Genomic DNA, 19,845 nt, shown 5'->3' on the forward strand with positions numbered 1-19,845 from the left:
GAGTACCTGCGTGTTTCTAAGGGAACTGCGATGAGTGTACTCTAAACCCTTGGTCACTAAACAGATTTAAAAGGAGTCGTGAATCTGTGGGGCCACCTCAATTAAGCTGTTCGGGGAATCATAACACAGAAGGCCACGACGATGAAGTCCGATGGCTCCAAACCTCTGTCAGTACCTTCCAGAATATCACTGACACTCTAGCTGCAAGTCTCGCAGGGGTCTTCGATGCAAAAAGTGTTTATTCAGAGTTTTGAGAGATGGTTGCGTTAATGTGGTTATCAGCGGATGGAGCTGACAGATACAAACGGATTACACCACTGACTACATTACTCCGAAAAACACAACAATTTTGAAATATTTGTAACTACCTAAAGTGGACTGATGTTTAAGTATTTCTTATCCTACTGGCACCCTTACCAGGTAGTATTTATAGAAGGAGCGCAGGATATCGAAATAGGAGTGGCGAGTTTCGTCGTGGTTTCGTTTAGTAACCGCGAGAGCGAAATGCTCATCAAACTGTAGCAGCTCACGATAGAAGAGAGGTGTGCTTCACGGAGAGATTTATTGTTGTAATTCAGAGAGCTTACTTGTCAAGTCAGGCAGTATCTTCTCTTCCACTTACATTTCGTTTTGTAGCCATGACGAGAAAATCAACGCATTCATGTAACACAAAAGACGGTCAGGAAGAAGTACCCTACGCCAAACACCCAAAAGGAAGATTTTGGGGTTATAGGCGCAGGATATTATGTTACTAATAGTAAAAGTTACCCGCTACTGTTCAGAACATGTTAAACGAAACAAACATTTTCTTTTATATTTACAAACACGACGTTCCGTGTACAAAAGCTCGTTTTCAAGTGTTTTCAGTTCCTACAAAGTAGATTATATACATAGGATGAAGTAATTAAGAGCGGCGCGGGATTAGCCGAGCGGTCTTCAGCGCTGCAGTCATGGACTGTGCGGCTGGTCCCAGTGGAGGTTCGTGTCCTCCCTCGGGCATGGGTGTGTGTGTTTGTCCTTACGATAATTTAGGTTAAGTAGTGTGTAAGCTTAGGGACTGATGACCTTAGCAGTTAAGTCCCATAAGATTTCACACACATTTTTGAACAAGTAATTACGAATGGCAAAATAAATACATCCTGTACGAGTAAATGTATCAAAGTCCGATCTTCTCTAAGGTACACCGGATTTGCAAGGTGAATTTTCTAACGTAAGCCAATATCTTTCTACGTTAATTGCTGCAGGATTATGATACCACATTTGTATTTTTATCCGATGTATATGTTTTTTTCTGTGACAATTACAAAAAGCCTTCGAAGAGGGCTTCGACGACACAACGTACGTGGAACATGGTAAGATAGCAAAACAAGGATGTGCATTGCTGTTGTAACGATCAGACGTTTGGTTGTAAACTTATTTAGACTTTCACTGCGCATGCCATTTAGACTTTCACCAAGTATACGACAGTTTAAAAAGTGGCTTTGGTTTTGGCTAATGGTGACTGCTCAATGGAGCATTTGTACGCTGAAAGGTATCCTGATCATCTGTATTTACAGACATTACAAAAAATATTCAAGAAAGTGTTTCTTTGGAGGACGAAATAAGTCAGCGGAAAAGAACAGTAACTGATTTTAGCAGCTGTAAGACATAATCCACATATCACTATGACGTAAATTGATTGTAGTTGGGATCTGCAAAGGGATGTTCTTGTAGTATTACTTTCCAATGCGCCTCATCTTTTCCACATTTCGCCCCACTACCAGACTCGTGATAACGACTGTCACAACCGGTTATAATACCCCGAATGGTGAGTACTAAAATAGCAAAACCGTACAGCTTCTCTAAGTAACGATTTTATTTGTGGATGAAGCATCACTTACAAACCATGGACAAATCAATTTTTCCTAAAAGCACTACTGGGCAATTTAGCATGCACTCTGGCCGAGAGGAGATAAACAACGACCCTGTTTTCTCGATTTGCGGAAAGAACTCATCGGACATTGTATTAATGATGGCTATATCCGAAATGGAACAAAAATGTGCCATATGCATCAGCACTTTCTGAAAGATATGGTGCCGAAGTCACTGTAAGACGTCTCACTGGACATTACGTAATACATGAGGTACCAACATGGTGTAGGCCTCGTCTGTTGCACATAGAAAGTTACAGATCTCCGTAAGAAAATGTTTGGTATCCGTTGAGTCGATCTTCGGGAGAAACTGAATGACCAGCACGACTGTCGAGAACATTACATGCTGTACAAACGGACTTGTGCTGCATTAACTCTAGATGATATTCTACTTGCACCATTGTCTTTCCAGCATGTTGAGCACTTGATATGGCAATAAACAGACGAACACTACCCTAATTGTTTTCTTATATTTCTCTGTAGCGAAGACGTTTGTTTGTTCGAATATTACTTCTGAAGTAGGGGCTGTGACCTAGCCCGGTGTTATCTCGTTACTGTTTGAACAGTTTCCACATATAGCATATCGTCCACAAGGTTCTCTACAATGACACTTAGAATCTGTACAGATTTGTTTAAAAATACGGAGTCGGTATCATAGTTTGACAGGTATAAACGCCCATTATTGCTTAACTACATCAGAAAATTCGCCACATATCCGAGAGAACGCAGCAAAGCTACATATTTACTCGTTCTCGTCGTATTTTTGGTGGTATGGCTTAGCTAACAGTTATTGAGAGACCGCAGCCACGACAGGTAAGTATTGATTTCGCTAGACTGGTAGCCAGTTAATTAAGGGAAAACAGTAATGCAATATTATTAAGGTACACACAAAACGCACAGTAGTCATATGCCATGTTACACACTTGTATTTCGTCTTTCACTGGTTCTCTGTATTCCGATCTTTACCCGTGGGTTTTGTTACATCAGTTTGTTTGTTGAGCGTGTAATAATCTCCAGAAGGACTGGAAACTACGGTTGCTGCACCACACAGGCGTAGATGTAATATGGAACAATTAATTTACGTGTTTGAACTATAGCACAAATACTGCCATTCCCGTACACGGACTCATATTAAGAGCAGGTTTTATCCAACGCATGTGGCCCGTCCAATGCGTATTTGAGTAGAATTTAAAAATGCATATCGTATGACAGCCAGTTTGCTTTGCATATCGATGCAAGAATGTAACGTACGTAAGTTTGGTAAGCAGAGATTCCTCGAACAAAACAAAATCGTGCCCAGTAGGTGGAAGAAAGCAGAGATCACACCCGTGTACAAAGAGGGTTAGCAGAAGTGATTCATAAAACTACCGTCCAATATCCTTGACGTCCATTTTTTGTACAGTCATACAACACATTCCGAGCTCAAACATAATGAGATATCATCAACAGAATGACGTCCACTCCAAATAGCATGAATTACGAAAAAGTATTTTACGTGACACTCAAGTCGCTCTGTTCTCACATGACGTAGTGAAAACAATGGAACACGGAAGTGAGATGGATGCAGTATTCTTAGACTTCCCAAAGGCGTTAGTCTCACAATGTAAGATAGTGTGGGATCTCAAGTGAAAACTGTGACTGAACTGAGGATTACTTGGAAGGGAGGACGCAGCAAGTTAGCGTGGATTGAGAGTCAAGGACACATATAGAAGTTACATAACTTGACGTAACGTTACAAAGCCATATAAAATGGAACGAGCATTTGAGAACTGTGGTAGGGAAGACGAACTGTCGAATTCGGTTTATTGTGAGAATTTTAGGAAAGTGTGGTTCATCTGTTAAGGAGACCGTATATAGCGAGCTAGTGCGGCCTATTGTGGGTGCTGCTCGACTATTTTTTGATCCGCACAACGACAACTGAGCAGTTAATTTTTTAGTTACCAGTAGGTTCGAACAACAGACAAGTATTACGGAGACGATTCGGGACCTAAAATGTGAATCCCTCATGCGAAGGTAACGTTCTTTTCGAGGAACACTACTGAGAAAATTTAGAGAACCGTCATTTGAATCTGACAGCAAAATGATCCTACATATATTTCGCGTAAGAACCACAAAGATTGGATAAATTAGGGTTCATCTGAGGCATACAGACAGTCGCTTTTCCCTCGCTCAATCTGCGAGCGGAACTGAACAGCTGGTAGTGGTACAGGGTTCCCTCTGCCACGAGCGTCCGCAGCGCGGGGTCTAGTGGCTAGCGTTGCTGCCTCTGGGTCACTGGGTCCCGCGATGGTGCTGCCAACTTGGGCAGGTATTCATTTCGCTTTACCAAGTAATACACGATAGTGACCCAGTAATAAAGGACCAAATACAGCTGAAGCGGTTTTTAATACCCAGGATGAGTACACTGCTATTGTAGTTGTGGTTCAGATGGATGTAGCAACTGAGCAACTAATCGATGTCAGGGAGGTAGTTCATTACTCTTCTTATGAATAGGAACTACCAGCAGCTTGCTCCCGTCTTGTGGCATGCCAAGTTATTCCAGCGATTCTGTACCCTGGTATCCTATGTTTTGCGTATGTTGCCGTGGTATCCTCTAGGTTAGTGTATAGTAATATTAGTCCCCCCCCCCCACCCCCGGCTAGAGGAAGGGGTGAAAAGCGAAAAGAGCGACTGATTGCCGTTCCACGCACACTGAACGTGCAGCGCCGTGGAACAGTGGCCAACCGCGCTCGTAACGTTGCGGTAATCGGCTTCTGAGTCTATAGTGACGCCATGCAGTGAGGCGACGCGTTCTGCCAGCCGGGCCGTGCGCGGTTACAGCCGCAGACCGTGACCGCCGTACCGCGTACGCGATTATCGCACATGCACCTCCTTCATCAGCCGGCAGCGCTCTGTTGACATCTCATAGGCTGCGTAGGACGTGATCAGGAGGCAAGGAGAGAGAGAGAGAGAGACAGAGACTGACTAACACGATCTGCTAGCTAGGCACCACATCTATGCTACAACATAAAGACAAGCTGTTGTTGAACGATGTTACCAGTCATCTGGAAAAGTTCTTAACCAATTTACTTCAGATGTACAAACCTTCTGATGGACATTGTCAACATATTTTTTTAAAATATTGTATAAAGTTTATATTTGATTACTAGATGGGCATTCTGATAGTAAAATGGTGAATGGCCTTTCAGACCATGATGCACAAAATTTAACACTAAAAGGCTTTGTGCTCAAACAATTGTCCCATATAATAAACTGTGTAGGAAAGTTACTTCAACACAAGTAGAGAGTTTTTTAAACCTTGTCAAGGAGCAAGAGTGACAGGATGGTTACAGTGCCGATAACATAGATGATAAACATAATGCTTCCCTTAACACATTTATCATACCCTTTGAGAATTGGTTTCCAGTACAACGTCTAGACGAGGCAGTAATAGGCAGCCCGCGTGTACAGTTTGGCTTTAGAAGTAGTTTAACAACTGAAAATGCCATATTCTCTTTCGTCTGTCAGGTACTGGATGGGTTAAACACTAGGTTACAAATGCTAGACTTTTTTTTATTTAACTAAGGCGTTTGATTGTGTTGATCACAAAATATTGCTGCAGATGTAGGACTATTGCAGAATACGGGGAGTAGCTCACAATTGGTTCACGTCTTACTTTAGTAACAGGCAGCAAAAGGTCATTATTCACAGTGTTGACAATGGCTGTGATGTGGGGTCTGAGTGGGTAAGGTCAAGTGGGGGGTACCCCAGGGATCAGTGTTGGGGCCACTCCTGCTGCTTCTTTTCTATAAATGATATGCCCTCTAGTATTACGAGTAACTCTAAAATATTTCTGTTTGCTGATGATAGTAGCTTGGTCGTCAAGGATGTTGTGGGAAACATTGGCTCGGTTTCGGATAGTGCAGTTCATCTCCTAAGTTCATTGCTTGTAGAAAATAAACTAACGCTAAATCACAGTAAGACTAAGGTTTTGCAGTTTCTAACACACAATTCAACAAATCGTGACGTTTTAATTTCACAGAATGGGCATGTGAATAGTGAAACTGAACAGTTCAAAGTTCTAGATGTTCAGATAGATAGTAAACTGTCGTGGAAAGCTCTCGTTCAGGATCTTGTTCAAAGACTTAATGCTGCCATTTTTACTATTTGAACGGTATCTGAAGTGAGTGATCGTTCGACACGAAAATTAGTCTAGTTTGCTTATTTACATTCGCTTGTGTCGTATCGTATTATTTTTGGGTTAACTCTTCCCATTCTAAACGGATATTTTTGTCTCAGAAACGTTCGGGCAATAGGTGCACTAAGTTCACGAACCTCTTGTCGACCGCTGCTCACGAGTCTGGGTATTTTGACATTGGCGTCTCAATATATATTTATATTCCTTACTGTCGTTTCTTGTTAACAATATTAGCTTATTCCCTAGAATAAACAGCTTTCACTCAGTTAATACTCGGCAGAAATCAAACCTGCATTTGGATCGGACTTCCTAAACTCTTGTGCAGAAAGGTGTGCAGTATACTGCTGCATCCATTTTCAATAAGCTGCCACTCGAATTCAGTAATCTTAGCAGTAATTCACGCGCTTTCAGTTCGAAACTGAAGAGCTCCCTCATGGATCACTGCTTCTATGCTGTCGAGGAGTTCCTCGAACAATTAAGCTGATTCTTGTTGTACTGTTGATTGCATTCACTTAAACTTATGGATTTACATTTTTCGGGTAAACATTTTACTTTTATGTTGTAATTTCATGTACTGACACGTTCCATGACCTTGGAGAGTTGCATCTTACTTTCGTCCTACGGAACTTGACGTGTAAGCAAAATAAGTCAAGTTGTTGTTAAACGTCGTTACAAAAACTCTGTAAAAGTTCTTGAATTTGTATATACTAAGGCGAAAAAAGTCATCTAATAGCGAAATGCACATATCCACATACATCGCGTACACAAGGTATAAGACAGCGGTGCATTGGCGGAGCTGTTATTTGTTCTCAGTGATCCATGTAACTATTCCGGCGTGATTGTGGCGACAAGACGGGAATTAACAGATTTTGAAAGCGGAACGGTAGTTGGAACTAGATGAATGGACATTCCATTCGAAAGTCGTTAGGAAATTCAGTATTTCGAGATCCAGAGTGTCAAGAGCTTATCAAATTAGTCCCACCACGGACAACACAGTGAACGATCGAGAACAACGGTGTTTGCATAGACTAGTCACTGCTAACAGACAATCAACATTACGTGAAATATCAGCAGAAATTTGCGTGAGACGTACGACGAATGTACTCATTAGGACAGTGCGGTGAAATTTGACGTTAATGAATTATGGCAGTAGAGATCAAAGCAAGTGCCTTTGTTAATGGCTCGACATCGCCTCTCCTGGGCTCGTGGTCATATCGATTGGAGCCTAGAGCACTGGAAATCCGTGGCCTGGTCAGATGAGTTCCAATTTAGGTTGTTTATGGTAGAGTTCGAATGTGGAGCAGGTTCCACGAAGCCTTGGACTCAACTTGTGAATAAGGAACTGTGCAAGCTCCTGCTGTCCATAGTTGTGTGTGCTTGTTTACAATGAATCAACTTTGTCTTCTTATCCACCTGAACCGATCATTATTTGAAAAGTATATGTTCGGCTACTTAGAGACCATTTTCAGCCATTTCGGGTGGAATTTTTATGGATGACAACGTACCATGTCGCTTGGTCACAATTATTCGCTACTGGTTTGAGGAACATTCTGGACAATTTGAGCGAATGATTTTGCAACCTAGATCACCCGACATGAATCCCATCGAAGATATATGAGACAACAGAGAGGTCGGTCCATGAACAAAATCCAGCACTGGCAAACACTTTCGCAGTTATGGACGGCTATGGAGGCAGCATGCTCAGTTTGTCTGCAGCGGACTTCAACGGTTTGTTGAGTCCAGGCCATGTCAAGTTGCTGCACTACGCCGGTCAAAAGGATCTCCGACGCGATATTAGGAGGTATCCCATGACTTTTGGCACCTCATTGTATTTAGGTTGTCGACAAAAATGTCGAAAAGTTCTTGACCAACTTGCTTCAAATTCTTACGTGGTACCATAATTAGCAACCAAATGCAAGGGTTTGTGTTGAAATCTACTGCGACAAAACTAATGCTATGCAGTTTGTGAATGTGCGTTTAGATTTCTTTTTCACTGTCGGTTTTAAATACGATAGCAAGCCATTTAAAGTATACGACTAAGTGTTTCTTCCATCTGTATTCTTTCCATTTTTTTTATAAGTTTAAGCAAAAACCGAATAGCCATGCGGGATTAGCCGAGCGGTCTGGGGCGTTTCAGTTATGGTCTGTGCGGCTGGTCCCGGCGGAGGTTCGAGTCCTCCCTCGGGCATGGGTGTGTGTGTGTTTGTCCTTAGGATTATTTAGGTTGAGTAGTGTGTAAGCTTAGGGACTGATGACCTTAGCAGTTAAGTCCCATAAGGTTTCACACACATTTGAACATTTTTGAAAAACTGAATACACAACTGTGTGAACAGAAAACTAGGAAGTTGCATTTATGGCCTTTCGGCTGCTGATTACTACAGAATCTGAATCGCCCGAAACTTTGTAATTCTACCCGTCTGCAGATTAAAAGCTACAAGAAATACTGTCACCGAAGCCACTTTTGTGACAGATCAAGCAGGAGGAGAGTCTCTCATACCTCATATACCAATAATCCTAACCGATTTACCAATTTATATTAAACGACGTTAACTCCCAATCAAGATTTAAGTGGCTGTAACAATAAACAAGGCTTACCACATCGAGAGCAGCGGGGGTGGTGGGGTGGTGTGTGGGGTTGCCGGGGGGGGGGGAGGGAGAGGGGAGGTGGATAGAGTGCTAGGTGGGGGTAGGGTAATTGAGAGGGGTTAGGAGGAGATGGATGGGTGAGGAGAGAATGGAGAGAGGTAGGGGAGGAGTGATGGACAGACGGGGCGGAGGAGAAGAAGATAGACAAAGAGCGGGTTGAGGAAGAGGTGGACAGAGAGAGAGGAGGGTGAAGATTAGGCCATACATAATTAGCGAAGCATTACAGGCTTGGCTAATGAAAAATATCCACAACTCACGATGGAGTGGCAAACCGTAAGCTGGTATTATTAATTGTATCTCAAACCTTAGGACGGTATTATTAATTATCTCTTCCAATTTGTGAGAATCTCATCGTCTTGTTGCTAATTACGTGAACTCTCCCGTTTTCTGGAATGCATAACCAGCAGTGGTGCCGTTTCGTCATGAAGAAGACAGCGTCTGGTAGAGTTTCGTCCACGACGGAAGTGCTGTGACCAATGTTGCGCAGGAGTCAGTGCGTAGATGGCTGGCTCCGAATGCCGTATATGCTACGGCTCGTTCTGCGAACTTTGCCAGATAGAGCATCGGAACTTTAGCTGAAGAGGAAGAGCTAGAAATGTACTTCGTAATAAATCTGTGAATGTGTCGTTTGCCAGTTTGCATTTGTTGTCAGTGGCGTTTAAACTTTATCCGGAGAAAGTTGAGGTAGACCATCGGCTAGTGAATTCAGATGCTCTTCCTTACGTCTGCGCTGCAACTGGGTATTGTTGTATTTGCCTGATGGAGTGGTTCTTCTTCATATACTCTTTTCATCCGTCGAAGGAATCGTTCTCTGGGATAGGTTAAATCCGAAAACATTCGATACTGGTGAAATTCCTGCATGTTGGAATACTTGTAGGTCAGCAACTTCTGTTGGTCAGTACAACGAAAAATCAGGGAAAGTTTAAATTCCAGTTTTTTATTCAATCGATGCCTAATTTCGAGTCAGAACCCATTTTAAAAATTATCCAGGTAGTCAAACCGGTGTTTCCCAAGGTATAAGAGACATGTAAAGGTAATAAGCTTATACGTATAACAAAGTGAAAATCAGCAGTATCTCTGTAACTGTTCATTTGCACATTGTTATAGTATATGCTTTTTATGTTGATATGGTTCTTAAATTTTGTGAAATATCATTTTGAATACCTAGATAATTTGAAAATACGTTCCGACCCGAAACCAGTCAACTGAAATTCGCCTCTTCGTCCGTTTTCCAATTGTGTTGATTAACACAAGGTGCTGACCTGAAATTACTCCATCATGCTGGAAGTTCGCATTTCAGGAATGTTAGTATTAACGAACCAGTGCTTCAGAGATGCACAGGGTAATTTCTTGTTCTGACACAAACTGTCCCTGTACTGCACAAAGTACACACTGCTGTGAAATGTGATATTGTTCCCCGTTTAGCCTTTCCTTAAGCGCATTAAGGTGATTACCCACTAGCCACAAAAACACTCACATGCTATAATACAATCTCCTCCATACTTTGCTGCTAACGATACACTTTATGGCAGCTAATTCTCTCCAAGCATTCGCCAAACTCGAATCCTTTCATCGCACTGCAGCGGGGTGTAGAGCGATTCATTAGTCCAAATCACCCGTTTTAGTCATTCACAGCCAAGTGGCCTTTCTGTTTACAACACCTCAAGCGTCGCTTAGCGTTGATTACACAAATGTGTGGCTTATGAGGAGCTGCTCTGCCATTTTACCCCTCTCCTTTTAACTCCCAACGCGCGGTCATTTTGATAGCTAGACAGCGTGTAGCACTTTGGCTCACGAGTGATTCCTTCCGCTGATTTCGTGCGAATGTTTACACCCACAGTCGGTAATTCTCGTTGGACCCTGTCCGATAGTGTGAGTAGTCAGCGTGACCTTGCTTGTTCCTTCACAATCGCATCACCAACAGCCGGGTGGTTTAGAACGGTTGAAATGTCCGTAGAAGAGTCCTCAGTTGATATCCAATGACCATCCCACGTCGTAAGCGACTGAGCTCTTCTGTTCAGCAGGACAGTATACCTCGCTTCCTTTTATAACGACGGCTTCACCTCTAGTGGCATCTAATGATGAGCTCCGCTTTACACAGGAGTGTTCGAATACTTTTGATGGCATAGTGAATGTGACAAACGTGGTGAAATACACTTTCTTGGAACTAACATATAACTGAGAGACCTATTGTAATTTTAATCAGCACAGTGCACGAGCACACGCCATCAGTAAATTAGTAAATCTGTTACACGTTGTTTTTGATGACAGGTGCTATCCTTCTCTAATTCTGATAGAAACCGAAACGCCACAACCCATAGTGCGAGGAACTTTCCGGAGCCTGCTTCTCCGGTAATGGTTCCTGCACAGCATCTACGTACTTGAAACGCCTGTACTTTAAGTTATTGTCGGTTTTTCTCCTCTTTCAGACACACTCTGTGTTTGAGAGATCTCTTATCGTAGTGAGATGGAGTAGCATAAAGCCCGTTTCCAAGAAAACCGAAAATCAGCACCGCAGACGCATGCAGTTATCATCAAATATAAATCCGACCCTGTGTACAGAACAATATTCGCAAATGGTTCAAACGTCTGCGAGACGGATGTTGTTGACGATAGATCACATTCTGGTCGACGATGGCGGATGCCGACTTGGGTTTCAAAGTACCGGTGGTAGATAACGCTCATTGTTGCAAAATTTCAGATATGCGGGAGATGTATTCCGATAAACGCCACAGTATCAAGCGATCGTTGTGATAAGTGGGGTAGCCAGACGTATCTAGATCAAGGCAGGCAACCATATCGTTCACAGTGCACAACTCTCCACATCACATTTCTATGAACAACCAGAGACAACGTTGCGTGGAGTGTATTTTGGCCGCTGGATGATGATGATTATCGTTTTGTGGAGCGTTCAACGGCGTGGTTATCAGCGCCCATACAAAGTCCCTATTTTTTCCCGGTCCATTCTCGCCATATTCCTCAATTAGGATGTACTGATTAGGACAACATAGACACCCAGTCCACAGGCGGAGAAAATCCGCAACCCAGCCAGAAATCGAATCCGGGTCCCCGTGATCGTGAGGCAGCAACGCTAACCATTACACCATCAGCTGCGAACTTGACCACTAGAGGTTACATAGAAGTATCTTCCATGTTATACATCCGCTACACTGTTTTACTCTTCACTGATTTTCCGTTGGTGCATGTTGTATATTCTGGACAAGTGGATCTACATCTATAATGTTACTCCACATGTCACCATTCTGTTTGTGGCGAAGGCTATATGATTAATGAGGTGTAATCTTTATCAGAAAACTTTTGCTATTGTCTGCCATCATCTCGACTTCTCCCTTGTCGACACCTACCATGATACATATTTATTACAGCAGCTGAAGTGAAATCGAACAACTCCTGAATGTACTAATTCCTGAGAAATCGTCCTCATAACTAGCAACTGGTCAAAGTACGATAAATCATTTCGCTCCTTGACTTGACAGCTTATTACGTTTCCAGTAGGAAACTATACAGATATACAGTAAAAACCTAAACATTCTTGTTGTTTGCCTTGTAGATAAGAATGAAGATTAATTATCTATAGTAAATCACGTTTTATTATTTGAATATATATGGTGTCTGTTCTTTCGGACTTGTCGGGACACAGTCGTCGTGGCAACTGCAAGGACTACCCTAGTACTCCTCTCAAACCCAAATTGTAAACCTACTCACACACACGTCCGAATGAACAGACACCACATATACATAATTAATGCGAGGAGCCCAATGATCTCTTCAGTGCGGAAGCACACAAGACTCGAAATCTTACTGGAATCGGCGAAATGCAGTGATTAATGAAGACAATGGATAAGACGCACTACATTAGTTGTGTGTGGATAAGCAGAGAATTTTAGTCTGACGGGTGGCATACAAGGGTAGCGACGAATGTGTCTGGATAGCGTAGTTGTTAGCACGTCTGCTTAGTAAGCTAGAGACCAGGGTTCGAATCCCAGTTTGGCACTAATATTCAGCTTCCCCGCTGATTTAAATCAATGCCTTAACCAAACAACTTTCACCTGATTCGGTATTTTCACAAGTCTATAAGTAAAAGCGATAACAGTATTTTTTACCACAAATATTGATATTGTGTTTTGAGGTACGTCGTGCTTCCTTCTAATGACGTGTGTATGTGTGTGTGTGTGTGTGTGTGTGTGTGTGTGTGTGTGTGTGTGTGTGTGTATGTGTATGTGTTTGGTCATCGCGGCTCAGTTCGATGCAGGCCTAATCTTTGAAGACAATTCTTCTCTAGAATAAAGTTTTTACTATGCAGCGGAGTGTGCGCTGATATGAAAAATCCTGGCAGGTTAAAACTGTGTGCCGGACCGAGAAAAAAATGGCTCTGAGCGCTATGGGACTTAGCATCTATGGTCATCAGTCCCCTAGAACTTAGAACTACTTAAACCTAACTAACCTAAGGACATCACACAACACCCAGTCATCACGAGGCAGAGAAAATCCCTGTCCCAGCCGGGAATCGAACCCGGGAACACGGGCGCGGGAAGCCCGGACCGAGACTCGAACAGAGATGGTAGAGCACTTACCCACGAATGGCAAAGTTCCTAAGTTCGATTCTCGGTTCGGCAGACAGTTTTAATCTGCAGGAAGTTTCAGTTCTACTCCAGTCAGTGAGATTCTCTGCAGAAGACGTCTCGAGACTCCCAGTACGGGAGTGGGATGCCAAGTTGACTTTCACCCGCCATACTGCCCGACAACTAGTAGTGATGGTCTGCAGTGCCATTTCTTTTCATAGCAAGACACCTTTGGTTGTCATCCGCTGGACACATAGCACAGCGGTACGTCGACATTATTCTGTGCTCCGCTTTGTTGCCCTTCATGGCAAACCATTCTTGGCTTATATTTCAGCAAGAGAAGGCCAGCCGCACACGGCAAGGGTTCTCCTGTTTGTCGTCGTGCTTGCTAAACTCTACCTAGACCAGCAAAGTTGCCGGCTCTTTCCCAGTTGAGAACATTTAGAGCATTACAGGAAAAGCCCTCCCACCAGCTCGGAATTTTGAAAATCTAACATGCTAACTGCACAGAATTTGGCACAATATCCCTCAGGAGGACATGTAACAGCTCTGTCATTCAATGCCAAGGGCGAGAGAAGGACCAACACGATATTGATTTGTCCGATTCGTGAATTTTTCTTGAATAAATCATCAAATTTTTCTGAAATTCTAATGAATTGTTTTCCTATTTCCTATACATGTACATCATGTATACGGATTTCCATCCCATTCGGATAGTTCCTTTGTGGTGCGTGCACCTTTTCTTAAATGCATTTCATGTCGCTACAAATAATTACACTCAGGTAGCGGATAGAAATTTGCCACATAATCTACACCTACATATTCCACACGCCACATTGTGGCGTGGTGGAAGTTACTTTGTGATCCACTGTCCCGTTACAGTTTTCGCCTTACCACCGGGAATGGCTCGTGGGAAGAACGGAGATTGCAAAACCCCCGCGTGAACTCTAACATCTCTGACATTACGTTCAGGAGCTTTCTCGTGCTATGCGTAGGAGGAATCAATACATTTGCTGACGCATCTAGTAACGTATGCTCTCGGAACTATAAACCACACCGTGATGCAGAAACGCCTGTCTTGCAGCGTCTTCCACGTGACGCTTTCGTTCTTGCTAAATGAAACTGGAGCGAGATGCGCTGCTCTTCTTTGGATTTTCTCTGTCAGTCATATCTGGTACGGATGCCAGACTGACGAAAAGCATTCAAGTATTGGTCGAATGAGTGTTTTGTAGGGTTCCTCCTTTGTGGGAGGATTACACTTCCTATAGATTCTTCCAATGAATCTCATTCTGGTATCTGCGTTATCTGCGATTAGTTTTAAGTGGTCGTTGCACTTGAAATCGCTCCGACTGCAATCTCCTAGATACTTTACGGTAGTGACTGTTTTCAATCATTGTTCTGCAATCGTGTATTCACACAATAATAGGTGTTCCAGCCTTTATACGCGCAATACTTTACAGTTATTTATGATGTGAGTCAAGTGTCAAAACTTTCACCAAACGTCTATCGTCTGCTTGCCTGTATGGCGGTACAATTTTCTAGCGTTGCGACTGCTCTGTATATATCAGCACCATCCGCGAAAAATGTCATGGATCTTTCGACGTCATCTAGTTGGTTACTTACGTATATTGTGAAAAGTAATGGTCCCTCAACATTTCCTTAAGGGGTCCGTCCAAAGTTACTTTTACGACTTAAGATATCTCTCTTTTGAGAATTGTCGTTGTCCACAATGTCCGTATCAGGAATGTTAGATGTCTTCTTACGAAATATAGTAAAGGTTATATAGTGCACTTCTTGCTGTATTTCTTAAGGGGGTAGGACGCCAAACGGGCCGACTTGAAGCAAGAGCGGCACCGCAGGACATTTTAATTTCCACTGTCTATACTTTTACAAATAAATTCATAAAACTTTGTCAGCATGACCAGGAAGAATTCAGAATTCACACTCATAGTAGTGGAAGTTCGAAAACATAACGAAATATTTTTTTTTACATGTGAAATTTCATAATTTTTTTCACTTACTAATGGCTGTGTTTGTTGCTATAGGTACACTTTTTTTCATAAGTAAGAGAGATTCGTCGATTAATTTTGCACAGCATACGAACCATACTCAGAGGTGTATGAAACTCTAGGATTTTCTAAATCTATTAAAAACTGTGGTAAAAATTGAGGTAATTAACTATAAAATTTGTGTTTTTTCTACACATGAAGTCTAAAATATAACAGCTAATTCGTTTTTTTCATAAATTAAATAAATTCTAGAGTTTCATGCACCTATACTATGGTATGTATGCTGTGCAAAATTCATCAAAGAATCTCTCTAACTTATGAAGAAAATTGTACCTATAGCCGCAAATGCTGCCATTAGCAAGTGAAAAAGATGAAATTTGACACGTAAAAAAATTTATTACGCTATGTTTTCGAACTTCCACTGCAATGAGTGTGAATCCTGAATCCTTACTGGTGATACTGAGAAAGTTTTATGAATTTAATTGTAAAAGTATAGACACTGGTTATTAAAATGTCCTGTGATGCCTCTCCTGCTCCAAGTCGGCCCGTTTGACGTCCTACCCCCCTTAATCACTGTTATTCAGATTGGTGCTAGTCTATGTTTTTCAAGCGCCAGAATGTAGGACCCCGAAGAGGTGGCGCAGTGGGTCGCACATTGAAATCCAATTCGGGACAATGTAGTTTCAAATCTCCATCTGGGAATCCCCACTCGAAGCTTCCGAGTTTAATCTAAATTCCTAAAACAAAATGCAACTCTGTGGTAAGGACACTGCCGATTTCATTCCCTACATTTCCCCTAATCCGAGCTTGTGCGCCAAGTATAATTACCTCCACGTCGACAGGTAGTTGTATCGTTACCCTCCTTTTGAAAAATCTTGGAAAATTGTAAAAGATCCTTTCACGTTTATATGTATTGTACGTTGTAATCTTCTGTCTGTTTGTGAAGTCTAATCTAAGAAATAGCTGTAAAGATACTGATAAGGTTTCCATTAACGAAGGTACTGATTCCGACGAGGGTCACTGAATGTAATTAATTGCCGCCACGCCAGTCATCCGGGTGCAGGTACTTTATGCTAACCGCACGAAGTCGGCGCTGATCGCTAGTAGTAGCTATGTAAGGTATCTTTATCTGTAAGAGAACGAAAATGGCGGAGAGAACTGAGTTCGTAAATTAGAAGCAATGCTGATACTGGATAACAAGGGGTTGAAATGATATGTGACGGAAAGAGATGGGGTAGTGTCATTTCGTATGAATAATATTCAAACCGCTACCCCGTCTTCACAGTTAAGTACGGTATTACATGGTGTGCCTATACTACATCATATGATTGTCACGTTGCTTCCTTTAAGTATCGTCCTCGCTCTTGATCCGTTATGTTAATGTTATCTGTATGTCTGTGATAGCTTCGATGTCAAAGGGATGTTGAAATCTAGATTTTCTTTGAAATGTTTATTAAAGAGTAAAGAGCTGTTGTATTAGGTCTGCTGACGAGGTCTTAAACACGATGAAATGTGTTTTGTATACATGTTGTAGAAAAATGTTTTGTAACATAGTGAAAACAACTTCGTCGGCACTAGTAGATATAAGCTTAGCGAAAGTAGTGAGAAATGCAAATAAAACTTAAAGTAGCAAGGAGAAGAAGAGGGAACCTAATGAAATGTAAAGGAAGGTTGTGTAGGAGACGCAAAGTTCTGCCCTTGAAATTACGGTCGCCCTGACTGTTCCGGAAAATGCACTGGCGGAAGAGAATAAGGATAACGGCTTCACATCTAACCTCGCACCTTGGTGCGAAAACTGCGGCAGTGGAGAATAATACAGTGCCGGGAATGAAATACGGTACAGCCATATGAGCTTCGTAAAGAACTGATAGTCTTTCTTGCCCGTAGTTCTACTTCGCCCATTCCTCAGTACCGAAATACGAACTGCAGTTGTTCCAGTGTCTTCACCGCTATCTTAGATATAACTCAGTAATTTTTACATTTACTTTCGAGCTTAAATAGGAACGGAGTTTATTTCACTCACATATGTTTAAGTAAAACGTTTACATAAAACGAAACATAAAGATAGAAAAAAGGAGAAGACATGTAGTTTTACAGAGATAACGGCGTACATAAAACTAAATCTCATCTTGCTTAATTTTAGCAGGCACGACTATCGTAAACAGTCTGGTTGAGTAAGCAGGATAACAAAAGATTTCCCAACTCGTTAGTGCGCTGCAAAAGTTTAATGCGAAGTATGCTTAAATTTTAAATATTCCTCTATAGTCTCTTCTATGACTAATACTTTAAAATGTAAGTGAAAAATTAAAAATGTATTGAAATGAAACGAGTAGAAATTGGTAATTTTTAAAGGAGGACAGTGATTTGTTTTATTTACTTGTCTTGAAAGATCGCGGACATCTTGGACTCTATTACAATTGACGGTGCGTCTTCAACAAACTGTAGTAACACAGAAACACTGGCTAACATAAACACAAATAATTACTGAACTGCCAGAAACCTAAGAATATTACTGCATTTATAAGTAAAAGATAGAACGCTAGTAACAATAATAACAGAGACCGCGAACAGTGGCAGAAGTGAACATGAAGAAAGTGCACAAATTAGACGTGACAGGGTAATGGAACAGAGAAGTTGAGGAGAGAAAGGAACACTCATCAAGTGAGATGAGCTGCTTGGAAAAAAATAAGTGAAAACGAAGGTATGACAGAAATAACAACAACTGCTCCTTAGTGATAGAACTGTCTTTTCCATTACTACTGAATAGATGTACTTAAATGATCAAGTAAACTGAAGTAAATGCTACTTAAAAGAAAATTCGGCTAATTCGTAAGAAAACTGTAGGGCAGTTTTATATTTTTGTAGTGGAGGCAAAAGTATGACAGTTTTACAAAACATCACGTCCTTAACAATTTAAGATTTTTAGCTGTGGTCATATCGCGAATAGTAACGTGTAGCCGAGGTCCTGTTTGAACGTACGCTCTCGAAATCTCAGTAGTAAACTGTGATATACAAAGCCTCTCCTTTAGCAACTACCACTGGAATTTGTTGACCATCTCCGTAACGCTCTTGCCGTTCCTCTTTGGTTTTTCTATATCTCTTCTGTTAATGTTACTTGGTGAAGGTGCCATATTGACGAAAGGTCCCATATTGACGAACGATACGAAGTACTGTATGTAGTATGAGTAACCCACTAAATTACAGGCCCATATCGTTAACGTCGATATGTAGCAGGATTTTAGAACATATATTATGTTCGAACATTATGAATTACCTCGAAGAAAACCGTTTATTGACACACAGTCAACATGTGTTTTGAAAACATCGTTCCTGTGAAACACAACTAGCTCTTTATTCACATGAAGTGTTGAGTGCTATTGCCAAGGGATTTCAGATCGATTCCGTATTTCTTGATTTCCGGAAGGCCTTTGACACTGTACCACACAAGCGGCTCGTAGTGAAATAGCGTGCTTATGGAATATCGCCTCAGTTATGTGACTGGATATGTGACTTCCTGTCAGAGGTCACAGTTCGTAGTAACTGACGGAAAGTCATCGAGTAAAACAGAAGTGATTTCTGGCGCTCCCAAAGGTAGTGTTATAGGCCCTTTGCTGTTCCTCATCTATATAAACGATTTGGGAGACAATCTGAGCAGCCGTCTTCGATTGTTTGCAGATGACGCTGTCGTTTATCGACTAATAAAGTCATCAGATTATAAAAAAAAACTGCAAAACGATTTAGAAAATATATCTGAATGGTGCGAAAAGTAGCAGTTGACCATGAATAACGAAAAGTGTGAGGTCATCCACATGAGTACTAAAAGGAACTCGTTAAACTTCGGTTACACGATAAATCAATGTAATCTAAAAGCCGCAAATTCAACTAAATACCTAGGTATTACAATTACGAACAACTTAAATTGGAAGGAACACATAGAAAATGTAGTGGGGAAGGCTAACCTAAGACTGCTTTTCATTGGCAGGATACTTAGAAAATGCAACAGACCTACTAAGGAGACTGCCTACACTACGTTGTCCGTCCTATTTTAGAATACCCCTGCGTGGTGTGGGACCCTTACCAGATAGGACTGACGGAGTACATCGAAAAAGTTCAAAAAAAGGCAGCAAGTTTTGTATTATCGCGAAATATGGGAGAGAGTGTCACAAAAATGTTACAGGAAATTGGCTGGAAATCGTTAAAGGAAAAGCGTTTTTCGTTGCGCAGGAATCTCCAGACGAAATTCCAATCACCAACTTTCTCCTCCGAATGCGAAAATTTTTTGTTGACACCGACCTGCATAGAGAGGAACGATCACCACGATAAAATAAGGCAAATCAGAGCTCGTACGGAAAGATACAGGTGTTCATTCATTCCGCGCGCTATACGAGATTGGAATAATAGAGAATTGTGAAGGTGGTTCGATGAACCTTCTGAGTATCCATGTGATTTTCTGAGTATCCATGTAGATGTAGCTCCACTGGTCAAAGAAGTGTTTTTAAGCCACTTCTTTCGTGGATGAA

The sequence above is a fragment of the Schistocerca piceifrons genome, chromosome 5, assembly GCF_021461385.2.
Source record: "Schistocerca piceifrons isolate TAMUIC-IGC-003096 chromosome 5, iqSchPice1.1, whole genome shotgun sequence".
In the NCBI taxonomy this organism is placed as follows: Eukaryota; Metazoa; Arthropoda; class Insecta; order Orthoptera; family Acrididae; genus Schistocerca; species Schistocerca piceifrons.